A 12,267-nucleotide genomic window follows, 5' to 3' on the forward strand; every position below is an offset into this window, starting at 1 on the left:
GTGGCTGGTTTTTTTGTAGTGGCTAGAAACTGGAAAATGAATGGATGTCCATCAATTGGAGATTGGTTGGGCAAATTATGGTATATGAATGTTATGGAATATTATTGTTCTGTAAGAAATGACCAACAGGAGGAATACAGAGAGGCTTGGAGGGACTTACATCAATTGATGCTGAGTGAAACGAGCAGAAGTAGGAGATCATTATACACTTCAACAATGATGTTGTATGAGGATGTATTCTGATGGAAGTGGATATCTTCAACATAGAGAAGAGCTAATCCAATTCCAATTGATCAATGATGGACAGAATCAGCTACATCCAGAAAAGGAATACTGGGAAATGAGTGTAAACGGTGAGCATTTTTTTTTGTTTTTCTTCCCAGATTATTTTTACCTTCCAAATACAATTCTTCCTTTGCAACAACAAAAACAGTAAAATTCGGTTCTGCACATATATATTGTACCTAGGATATACTATATAAGATATTTAATATGTATGGGAATGCCTGCCATCTAGGGGAGGGGTGGAGGGAAGGAGGGGAAAAATTCGGAACAGAAGGGAGTACAAGGGATAATGTTGTAAAAAAAAATTACCTATGCATATGTACTGTCAAAAATATTATAATTATAAAAATTAATAAAAATATAAATTTTATTTAAAAAACATATTTTGTAGTTTTTTGTAGTGTATAGTACATGTACCATACTAGGGAAATATACTATAATCATTACTGAAAGAAACTGTGTATAAGCTAATACCTTTAAAATGTCATCAGAACATTATTAATAAATAAATAGTCTTTCAAAAGAGACGTGTCCTTGTTTGAAGGACTTGTCCACCAACTTTCTACAATTTCATTTGATTCTGAAGTTCCAGATGAAATTCAATTATTACATTTAGAAAGTAACAATGATGTGACATATTAACATTAATTTCTTTTTTAAAAAAATATGAGCTAAAAATCCCATTTTCTACTGGAAACTTTCCTCAATTCTCTTTAATTTTGGTGCTTTCTTCTTAATTACCTCCATTTTATCCTCTGTATTTCTTGTATGTATGTAGTTGTTTGCGTTTGTGCCCTCTATTAGATTGTGAACTCCTTGAGAGTAGGGACTATTTTTGTTTTTCTTTTGTTTTATTTTTGCCCATCTTTGTGTTCCCAACATTTATTATATTGTCTGGCATATATAAAGTGCTCTATAAATACTTGTTAATACAGCTTCAAGTAGTACATTTGTTTTATGCTCCTTATTATATTGTGCTTCTTTTGAATGAATATGTACATACAGAAATTACATGTAAATTCTATCTACTTCAATAAATATTTTCCCCATTTCTACAATTCTATTTCTTGTTAAAATGTATTTGACCATTTTTGACCCAATAGAATCTTTACATGTGATGTTTGTGTGAGTTCTTATCACGAATTCCATATGCAAGATATTTCACACCAAAAAGTGAATTGTAAGCACGTAAAATTTTTGTGAACTGGGCTGTAAAATTTCAGAAGCAGCATACTTTATCTAAGTTGACAGCTGGTATCTGATCTGAAAATAGTGTATTTTCCTTCAAATGTTAGTTGTCCTGTCACTTTGTCCTGTCACTTTGCATTTCATAGATATAAACAAATATATAAGAGCAAAAATAAGTGTGAAAAATAAAATCTTTCCTTTAAAAATACAATTCCAAAAAAGAACAATGGTTGTCATGTTAACAATATCTGAATCTTAAAGGACAAGTATTAATGTGCTATGATATTCAGTGCCAGCTTGGACACACCTGTGGCAGTAGAAAAAATGTGCTAACTTTCAGAAGAATATGCCATACTTAAAACCTCAAATGGATCTATAATTTTACCAGAGTGGACATTCCATCCCACAGTGTTTGTTAGGACATATCCATATCTACCCATGCTGAGTAAAGTTTGTTAATATTCTGTAAATCTGAAACAGGATCATACCCAATGTATTTTAATCAATAACAAGAACAACAACAACAACAATCTTGGGATAGCACAAAGACACACATTATATAGCTCAATTTAAATTCTGTTACATAAACACAAGGGGATTGTTCAAATTATGTTGTGAAGCTGAAATACTATTGGAAAATCACTGGAATTAGGGTCAAACGATATGATTTCTACTGCCAGCTTTCTCACTAACTGATCATGTTATTTTTAGCAAGAGGTATAACTACACTGCCCCTGAGATTCCTGATTAGCAAATGTATATTTGTGCATGTCAGATATGTATATCTGACCCATCTACAGATATATGATTGATGAAAAAATATATGTGAAACCATATTGGGAAGCAGAACGTATTCTTTAAATGAAAAATATTAAATGAAGGAACTTAGCTTGGGCTTAGGTTTTTTTTTTTTTTTTTTTTTTTTGTGCTATACAGAATTTCTAGGGTAATTTTAATTTCTTCTTTTCCTTCTTGTCTACCCAAAGATATATGGTGTTGCACAAACTAATAAACAATTGGACTGGAAAACATATCAAAAATAGAATATCCACTAAAGTACACTGTTTCAATTTTGAAGAATAAAGAGAAATTCATGTTTTAAATTGAAACCTTCATTTCCATTTCTACAATCGGAACCAAATGAATAATGTGTATAATGAGGTTTGCAAACCCTCCTGCATTATGTAAATGCTAGCTATCATTATGGTTATCTACTACTTTTAATTTTTTTTTCTTTTTAAATTATGGAATGAAGTAAGCATTTCTATAACATAGTATATATTATACATAATATGATGATACTGCATACCTACCTACCATTTGCTATGTCTTTCAAACATACAACAATATTATCATGCAAATTTCTTTCGAGTGATGCTTACCATTAAACACAAATAGGTAATATTATATACATATGCATATACATACATATAAATATTTAATCTAAATATATACAATTTAATAAAAGTTTAATCACAGAAACATGCTGACTTTGAAGCCTAACTTAGAAGTACTATATAAAAGGATATATAATTCTAATCTCTGAAGCTCCTCTACCTCCAAAAAATCACCCAAATCAAAAACAAAAACAAAAACAAAAACAAAACAAAAAAACAAACCTTTAATATGGGTCCTCACACAGGAATCAGAGAAGATTAAATTAAATCTCTATATACAGATTCTTGAATTGGATTAGTTTATAGCTCAAATTTTGAAAAAGAGTTAACCAAACTACCACAAAATTGACATAATGAGCAAACATGTTGTCAAAGGAGTAAGTCCTAATGAGGGAGTTTACAAGAGCAAGCTTGAAGCAACACGTGTAGAAAGGCCATGGATTTGGTGTCAGAGACCTTGGTTAGAATCCTGAATATGCTACTGTATTATTTGTGTGAGTTCAAGAAAATCATTTTCATTTTTCCCATTTTCCACTGTAAAAAAGAGGGCTTAAAGTTATCAGACTCTAAAATCCCTTTTAGCTCTCATTTCTATGATCCTGTATTTTTCTTGATGTGATCATAGATTTAAAAAAAAAAAAAAAAAAAAAAAAAAACTTCTATTCATTTTCAAATAAGAGCAACACAGAAGTCTCTTTGTTTTTTTTTTTTTGTTTTTTTTGTTTTTTTTTTTTTTTTTTTTTGTTTTTGTTTGTTTGTTTATGGAAACCAGTGGATTGTTACCATGGTGTTTGAGGATTATAACTTTATCTGTAAAAGACTGTACTCTCCATTATGATTTAGGACTTCACCAAATCTTTTTAAAGTGAATACTTTTGCTTTTTGTGTGATCTCAGGTAGGGAATCACTTGGAATTATATTAGTGCACTGTAGGATCTGTGACTTTCTGGTTGATTTTAAAGCTCATGCACATTTAGGAAGGTAAGGAAAGCTAGACATTGTATGAGTTATTGGCAATTTCTACACTTACTCAAAGTTGACAACCTGATTAGCTTTTTTATATAGCTCATTCATAGTCATGAATAGTTGCTGAGATTTTTATTCGAGTGCCAAGAATTATTAATGCTGATCCACTGTCAAAGTAACCTTTCTTTAAATCAAGTATGTAATAAGGCAAACATTTTGTCTTGTGTTTTCTCCCTAATTAAATTGATATTTCTCCCTAATTCTTGAGAATAGGGAGTGTCTTAATTTTTTTATGCATAAAGCTAATTCTTAGCACAATGTTTAGCATAAAGTAATTAATAAGTTGTTTTTCATATATTCATGTGTCCATGTATTCATTCATGAACTGAAACATGACATGTATAATAGAATAAGTGGGAAACCACAAAAGAGGATCTACCTTGAACATCATTGAACTAGTCTATGAAACCTAGGGGCAATGGTAAAATACTACTGTTCTGTAGTCAGTACAGAAAGATGTTGGCTCCAGTCTGATACAGTGAAGAGAAAGCTGAAGATGAGGCATTCTTTTATCATGGTTTGCTAGAAGTAGTCAGAGTTAAGATCATTGCCAAAGCACCCAGTTGCTTATATAGTATATGTAGTTGATCAAAAACAATAAAGATAATTCTATGCATATATTTTATTATAAGTTTTTATTGATGTCTGATTTTCATAATGCATAATTTTTCCTAACTTTTGAAAAGTAAAAGAAAAAAGAGAAGAAATTAATCATTATAACTGACAAACTCATTGAAAAAGTCTTAAAATATGTGTAATATACCACATTTATAAAATATTGCTAGGGGTGGGAATTATCCTCTCATATCTTTGCTTTCAAAGACAATTGTTTGGAAGTATTAACTTTTTATTTGTTTGATGATTGCCAATTTCTGTCACCATTGTTGTATAATTGTATATATTGTTTTCTTGGCTCTGGTTCCTTTATTCTATACTATTTCCCATAGTTCTTTTCATGCTTCCCAGTATCCATCCTATTCCTCATCTTAGAGGATAGTAATATACCATCATATTAATTTACCACAAATCTTTAAGGCATTCCTCAATTAATGTGCATCTATTTTGTTTCTACTTCTGTACTTTCCCCTAAAATGAAAGTTTGTTGCACTTTTGGGACTTTCCTTTTACCAATAGCATTCTTTGAGTCACATGCCTTTTTATGAATAACTTATAGGACACTAATTCACTCTATTTTCATTACATTTCAATTTTTTATTAAGTATCTATTATATGCAATGTGCTTAATGCATAATACTTTATGCTTAATGCTTAAATTAAGCTTAAATGGTTAAAATGATATGCTTAAAAGATAAATCCCATGTTTTGGGTCAAATCAGTAATTGTTTAAATTACTTCAATGGGTTATAGACAATAAATTTAGAGCTAAAAGAAGCATTAGAATCCCAGTGATCAAGAATTTCAAAGAAGTTGTGACTTGCCCAAAATCATAGAAATTAACCGAGCCAGAATTTGAACTTTCATTCTAAAATTCCAAATCCCTAGCTCTTTCATAGAATCAAAAGATCTCAGTTTGAAGGGACTTCAATGTCTACACAGTCCATCTATTCCAATCATAGTTCATAAAAAATTATTCATTCAAATATAATTGTTTATTTCATAATTATAACATTTTTGACAGTACATATTCATAGATAATTTTTATAACATTATCCTTTGTACTCCCTTCTGTTCCAAATTTTTCCTCTCCTTCCCTCTACCCCCTCCCCTAGATGGCAGGCATTCCCATACATATTAAATATCTTATAGTATATCCTGGGTACAATATATGTGTGCAGAACTGAATTTTGTTGTTGTTGTTGCAAAGGAAGAATTGGATTCAGAAGGTAAAAATAATCTGGGGAGAAAAACAGAAAAAGCTAACAGTTTACACTCATTTCCCAGTGTTCCTTTTCTGGGTGTAGCTTATTCTGTCCATCATTGATCAAATGGAATTGGATTAGTTCTTCTCTATGTTGAAGATATCCACTTCCATCAGAATACTCCTCATACAGTATCATTGTTGAAGTGTATAATGATCTCCTAGTTCTGCTCGTTTCACTCAGCATCAGTTGATGTAAGTCTCTCCAAGTCTCTCTGTATTCATCCTGCTGGTCATTTCTTACAGAACAATAATATTCCATAACATTCATATACCATAATTTATCCAACCATTCTCCAATTGATGTGCACTGTTCATTTTCCAGTTTCTAGCCACTACAAAAACAGCTGCCACAAACATTTTTGCACATACAGATCCTTTCCCCTTCTTTAGTATCTCTTTGGGATATAAGCCCAGGAGTAGCACTGCTGGATCAAAGGATATGCACAATTTGATAACTTTTTGGGCATAACTCCAGAATGGTTGAATTCTTTCACAACTCCACCAACAATGCCAAATCTAATCTTGAAAGCAGGGATTATGCTTAGCATGTATTGGACTACCTGCCATCTCCTCTAGAGTACAGCGGAAAAGGGGTAGGAAATTGGAACACAAGGTTTTGCACGGGGTGATGTTGAAGAATTATTCATGCATATGTTTTAAAAAATAAAAGCTTTAATTAAAAAAAGCAGTGATTGTTTTATTTTTGTATTTGTTCCCTAACATCACTTCTCTATTTTCTTGAATTTGATGAGATTTAAACTGGTCTATTTCATAGAAGACCCATAAAGAAAGTATGGCCCTCTTGTTGTGCTAGGGAAACCATGTTAACAAACACCTAGAGAACAATGGGGATATGTTCTTAGTGAAAAACAGTAACAAGCTAAATAAGGTAGGGATGGTTTTGATCCTAACCTTACATTATTATGTGCTAGCCTATCAGAACTTCTACAGAATTAACCAGCTATGCTCTTGCTCTTGACATCTTTGCTTCCTGTTAGGGAATCTAAGTATGAATAAATATTTACTCATACATATTTGTTTTCGAATAGGAGTGGGGAAAGAATTGGTACCATGCAATGAGCTTGGTACTGTGATAAATGCTGGAGCAAACAGTCCCTGCTCTCAAGAAGTTTATATTTTGAGGGCGGAGCCAAGATGGCGGAGAAGAAACACACGACTCTGTGAACATCCTCACTCCCTCACAACCAATTAGATAAATCAGCCTCACAAATAGCCCTGGACTGATAGATACCACAAGGACAGGAAGCACAACTTACCAGCTGAAGAGAATCTGGAGTTTCAACAGAAAAGGTCAGTTCCCAGGGGAGGAAGAAGAGAGGCCAGCACAGACGGCTGGGTGCTAGCATACTGCACCAATCGAGCTCGGTAGGGCTCTGGGATCAGAGAAGCCACTGAGATAAAGGAATCTGGCACAGGCCGTTAGCTCTTCTCTGCTTATAATATAGCAGTTCAGAAGAAAAAGCTAAAATACTTTAAAAAAACTCAGATAGATTAGATTTTCCAGGACCCTGGAGGTGACTCAGCAGATCTCGGCACCAGGGGGTGTGGCCTCAGCTACCACCTGAGAATAGTTAAGAGATTGACAAGTGGGTGGATACGGCCCAAGGCAACACACATTGCCTAGCTTAGCTGGAGGGAGTGGAACTCAGATCCTGAAGTACCAGGGAAGCGGAACCATTGAACTAGGGACCACGGTTTCTGGCAGACACTTCCAGTTTGAGCACAGGGGCTTCTCAAGTCACCTGCTACAGACATCCACACCCCACCGGGACTCATAGGCTAAGCTTTGTGCTGTATTTACTGTTCAATCTCAACCTCAGGGAAGCCGCTAGAACACAGCACCCTCGGGGCACAGCAGTGCTAGTCACCTCTGAGGCACTTCCAGGGAGGGGGTGGGGAACTCTCTCCCAGAGCTCTATCTTAGCTCAGGCCCAAGAGCTGCTGCATCCATCCAGTCTGGGAGGAAGCTGGTAAAGAAGTAAATAAATAATTTCCTACCCCAGGGACAGACCCCAAAAGATTTTTAAAATATGAACAAAAAAGCCAGAAAAACCATAGATTATTTCTACACAGAGAAAGAGCGGGTATCCAACCCCGAGGAAGTTAACAGCAGAGAGTCAGCAGATAACAGCCTAAAGGGGAACGATTCCTGCCCCCCATCACATAACTCTCTCCTAGATAAGACTATTAAAAAGTTAAGAAAGCTTGAAGAAAAATGGGGAAAGGAAAGGGAAGCTATGATAGAGAATAACAACGTCCTGAAATTGGAGTTGGAAAAAACTAAAGAATTCACAGGAGATGCAGGGAAACAAAATTTGTGAATTAGAAAAGGTTAAAAAATCACAGGAAAGTAGGATTTCTGAATTGGAGAAGATAAAAAAGTCTCAAGAAAATAGGATTTCTGAATTGGAAAAAGAAAATAATTCTCAAAAAAAAATTAGGGAAATGGAAAAAAATCAATAGAGAAAAATAATTCATTTAAAAACGAAATTGGGCATTTACAAAAAGAACTAAAAACTGTGAAAGAAGAAAATAACTCCTTAAAAGTCAGGATGGAACAAATAGAAATGAATGATTCACAGAGAACCCAAGAATCAGTCAAACAAAACAAAAAAAATGAGAAGCTGGAGAACAATGTCAAATACTTACTGGGAAAATCTATAGACCTGGAAAATAGATATAGGAGAGATAATCTGCGGATCATTGGACTTCCAGAAAACTATCACCAAAAAAAGAGCCTAGATTCTATTTTACAGGAAATTATCAAAGAGAACTGTCCAGAGATAATAGAAACAGAAGGGAAAGTAGATGTGGAAAGAATTCATCGAAGTCCTTCTGAAATAGACCCTAAAAAAAGAACACCACGGAATATAGTGGCTAAGCTGCAGAATTACCACACAAAGGAGAAAATCCTGCAAGCAGCTAGAAAAAAACAATTTAAATACCAAGGTGCCACAATAAGGGTCACTCAAGATCTGGCTGCCTCCACATTAAAAGATAGAAGGGCCTGGAACCTGATATTCCGTAAGGCAAAAGATCAAGGAGTGCAACCAAGAATGAACTACCCAGCTAAGTTTAGCATCTTTTTCCATGGAAGAAGATGGTCATTCAATTAAATAGAGGAATTCTATATGTTTCTAAGAAAAAAAACCAGACTTAAACAAAAAATTTGATCTGCATCCACAAGACTGAAGAGAAACAGAAAAAGGTACACAGAACCCTTGAGAACTGTAACTCTGTTGTGGGTATATAAAAAGTACTCAAGGATAATTTGATTTTACTGATATAAAAGAAAAAAAAGGGGGGTAGTAAAGAGAAGGAGGTCGTTTCAGAAAAAGGGGAAGGAATGATAAAAAGAGGGAAACTACATCCCAGGAAGAGGCATAGAAAATACACCATATCTGAGGGAATTTAGTGAGGGGGAGAATCATTGTGTGAATCTTACTCTCATCAGGAGAGGTTCAAAGAGTAAATAATTAACATATTTGTTTTTCAGAGAATTTTCTCTCACCTCATTAAAAGGGGGGAGAGTAAAAGGAAAAGGAAAAGGAGAATAAGTGAAGGGACTTGCAGGGAGGGGGGAGGGAGACTAAAAAAAAGGGGAGGGTTGCACGTCAAATGGGGGGTCTGTAAATTAAATATCGGGGAGGGGGATCAGGGGGGTCAAGGGAAAAAGCATAATCTGGGGATAATATGATGGCAGGAAATACAGAATTAGTAATTTTAACTGTAAATGTGAATGGGATGAACAATCCCATCAAACAGAGACAGATAGCAGATTGGATCAAAAATCAGAACCCTACAATATGTTGTCTGCAGGAAATACACTTAAAGCAGGGAGATACATACAGAGTAAAGGTAAAAGGTTGGAATAGAGCCTATTATGCTTCAGGTAAAGCCAAAAAGGCAGGGGTAGCTATCCTTATCTCAGATCAAGCAAAAGCAGAAGTAGATCTAGTTAAAAAAGATAAGGAAGGAAACTATATCCTGCTGAAAGGTAGCATAAATAATGAAGCCATATCAATACTAAACATATATGCACCAAACGGTATAACATCTAACTTTCTAAAGGAAAAGTTAAGAGAATTGCAAGAAGAAATAGACAGTAAAACTATAATAGTGGGAGATCTCAACCTTGCACTCTCAGATTTAGACAAATCAAACCACAAAACAAACAAGAAAGAAATTAAAAAAGTAAATAGAACATTAGAAAAACTAGGTATGATAGACCTTTGGAGAAAACTGAATGGCAATAGAAAGGAATATACTTTCTTCTCAGCAGTTCATGGATCCTATACAAAAATAGACCATATATTAGGACATAAAGATCTCAAAATTAAATGTAGGAAGGCAGAAATAATAAATGCCTTCTTCTCAGATCACAATGCAATAAAAGCTACATTCAGTAAAAAGTTAGGGGTAAATAGACCAAAAAGTAATTGGAAACTGAATAATCTCATCTTAAAGAATGACTGGGTGAAAGAGCAAATTATAGAAACAATTAATAATTTCACCCAAGATAATAACAATGATGAGGCATCATACCAAAATCTTTGGGATGCAGCTAAAGCAGTAATAAGGGGAAATTTTATATCTTTAGAGGCTTATTTGAAGAAAATAGAGAAAGAGAAGATTAACGAATTGGGCTTACAACTTAAAAGGCTAGAAAAAGACCAAATTATAAACCCCCAACCAAAAATTAAACTTGAAATACAAAAATTAAAAGGAAAAATCAATAATATTGAAAGTAAAAAAACTATTGAATTAATAAATAAAACCAAGAGTTGGTTTTATGAAAAAGCCAATAAAATAGATAAACCATTGGTAAATTTGATCAGAAAAAAGAAAGAGGAAAATCAAATTGTTAGTCTTACAAATGAAAAGGGGGATCTTTCCACCAATGAAGAGGAAATTAGAGAAATAATAAGGAGTTACTTTGCCCAACTTTATGCCAATAAATTTGATAACTTAAGTGAAATGGATGACTTCCTCCAAAAATATAGGCTCCCTAGATTAACAGAGGAGGAGATAAATTGCTTAAATAGTCCCATTTCAGAAAAAGAAATAGAACAAGCTATTAATCAACTCCCCAGGAAAAAATCCCCAGGGCCAGATGGATTCACATGTGAATTCTACCAAACATTTAAAGAACAATTAGCCCCAATGTTATATAAATTATTTGAAAAAATAGGGGATGAAGGAGTCCTACCAAACTCCTTTTATGACACAGACATGGTACTGATACCTAAACCAGGTAGATCGAAAACTGAGAAAGAAAATTATAGACCAATCTCCTTAATGAATATTGATGCTAAAATCTTAAATAAGATATTAGCAAAAAGACTTCAGAAAATCATCTCCAGGATAATACACTACGATCAAGTAGGATTTATTCCAGGAATGCAGGGCTGGTTTAATATTAGGAAAATTATTAATATAATTGACCATATTAATAATCAAATTAAGAAGAACCATATGATCATCTCAATAGATGCAGAAAAAGCATTTGACAAAATCCAACATCCATTCTACTAAAAACTCTTGAGAGTATAGGAATATATGGACTATTCCTTAGAATAATCAGGAGCATATATTTAAGACCGTCAGTAAGCATAATATGCAATAGAAATAAACTACAATCTTTCCCAGTAAGATCAGGAGTGAAACAAGTTTGCCCACTATCACCATTACTATTCAATATAGTACTAGAAACGCTAGCCTTGGCAATAAGAGCTGAGAAAGAGATTCAAGGAATTAGAGTAGGAAATGAGGAAATCAAACTATCACTTTTTGCAGATGACATGATGGTATACTTAGAGAACCCCAAAGACTCTGCTAAAAATCTACTAGAAATAATTCAAAATTTCAGCAAAGTGCCAGGATACAAAATAAATCCACATAAATCCTCAGCATTTTTATATATCACTAACAAAATTTAACAGCAAGAGATACAAAGAGAAATTCAATTTCAAACAAATGTTGAGAGTATAAAGTATTTGGGAATCCATCTACCAAAGAAAAGTCAGGAATTATATGAGAAAAATTACAAAACACTTGCCACAAAAATAAAGTCAGATTTAAATAATTGGAAAGACATTCAGTGCTTTTGGATAGGCCGAGCAAATATAATAAAGATGACAATACTCCCCAAACTAATCTATTTATTTAGTGCTATACCAATCAGACTCCCAAGAAACTATTTTAATGACCTAGAAAAAAGTAACAACAAAATTCATATGGAAGAATAAAAGGTCGAGAATTGCAAGGGAACTAATGAAAAAAAAAAACTCAGAGGAAGGTGGTCTAAGTGTACCTGATCTAAAGCTATATTATATAGCAGCAGTCACCAAAACCATTTGGTATTGGCTAATAAATAGGCCAGTAGATCAGTGGAACAGATTAGATACAAAGGACAAAAAAGGGTACATCTATAGCAATCTAATCTTTGACAAACCCAAAGATACCAAC

The sequence above is a fragment of the Sminthopsis crassicaudata genome, chromosome 1 (genome assembly GCF_048593235.1).
Source record: "Sminthopsis crassicaudata isolate SCR6 chromosome 1, ASM4859323v1, whole genome shotgun sequence".
NCBI classification, from domain to species: Eukaryota; Metazoa; Chordata; class Mammalia; order Dasyuromorphia; family Dasyuridae; genus Sminthopsis; species Sminthopsis crassicaudata.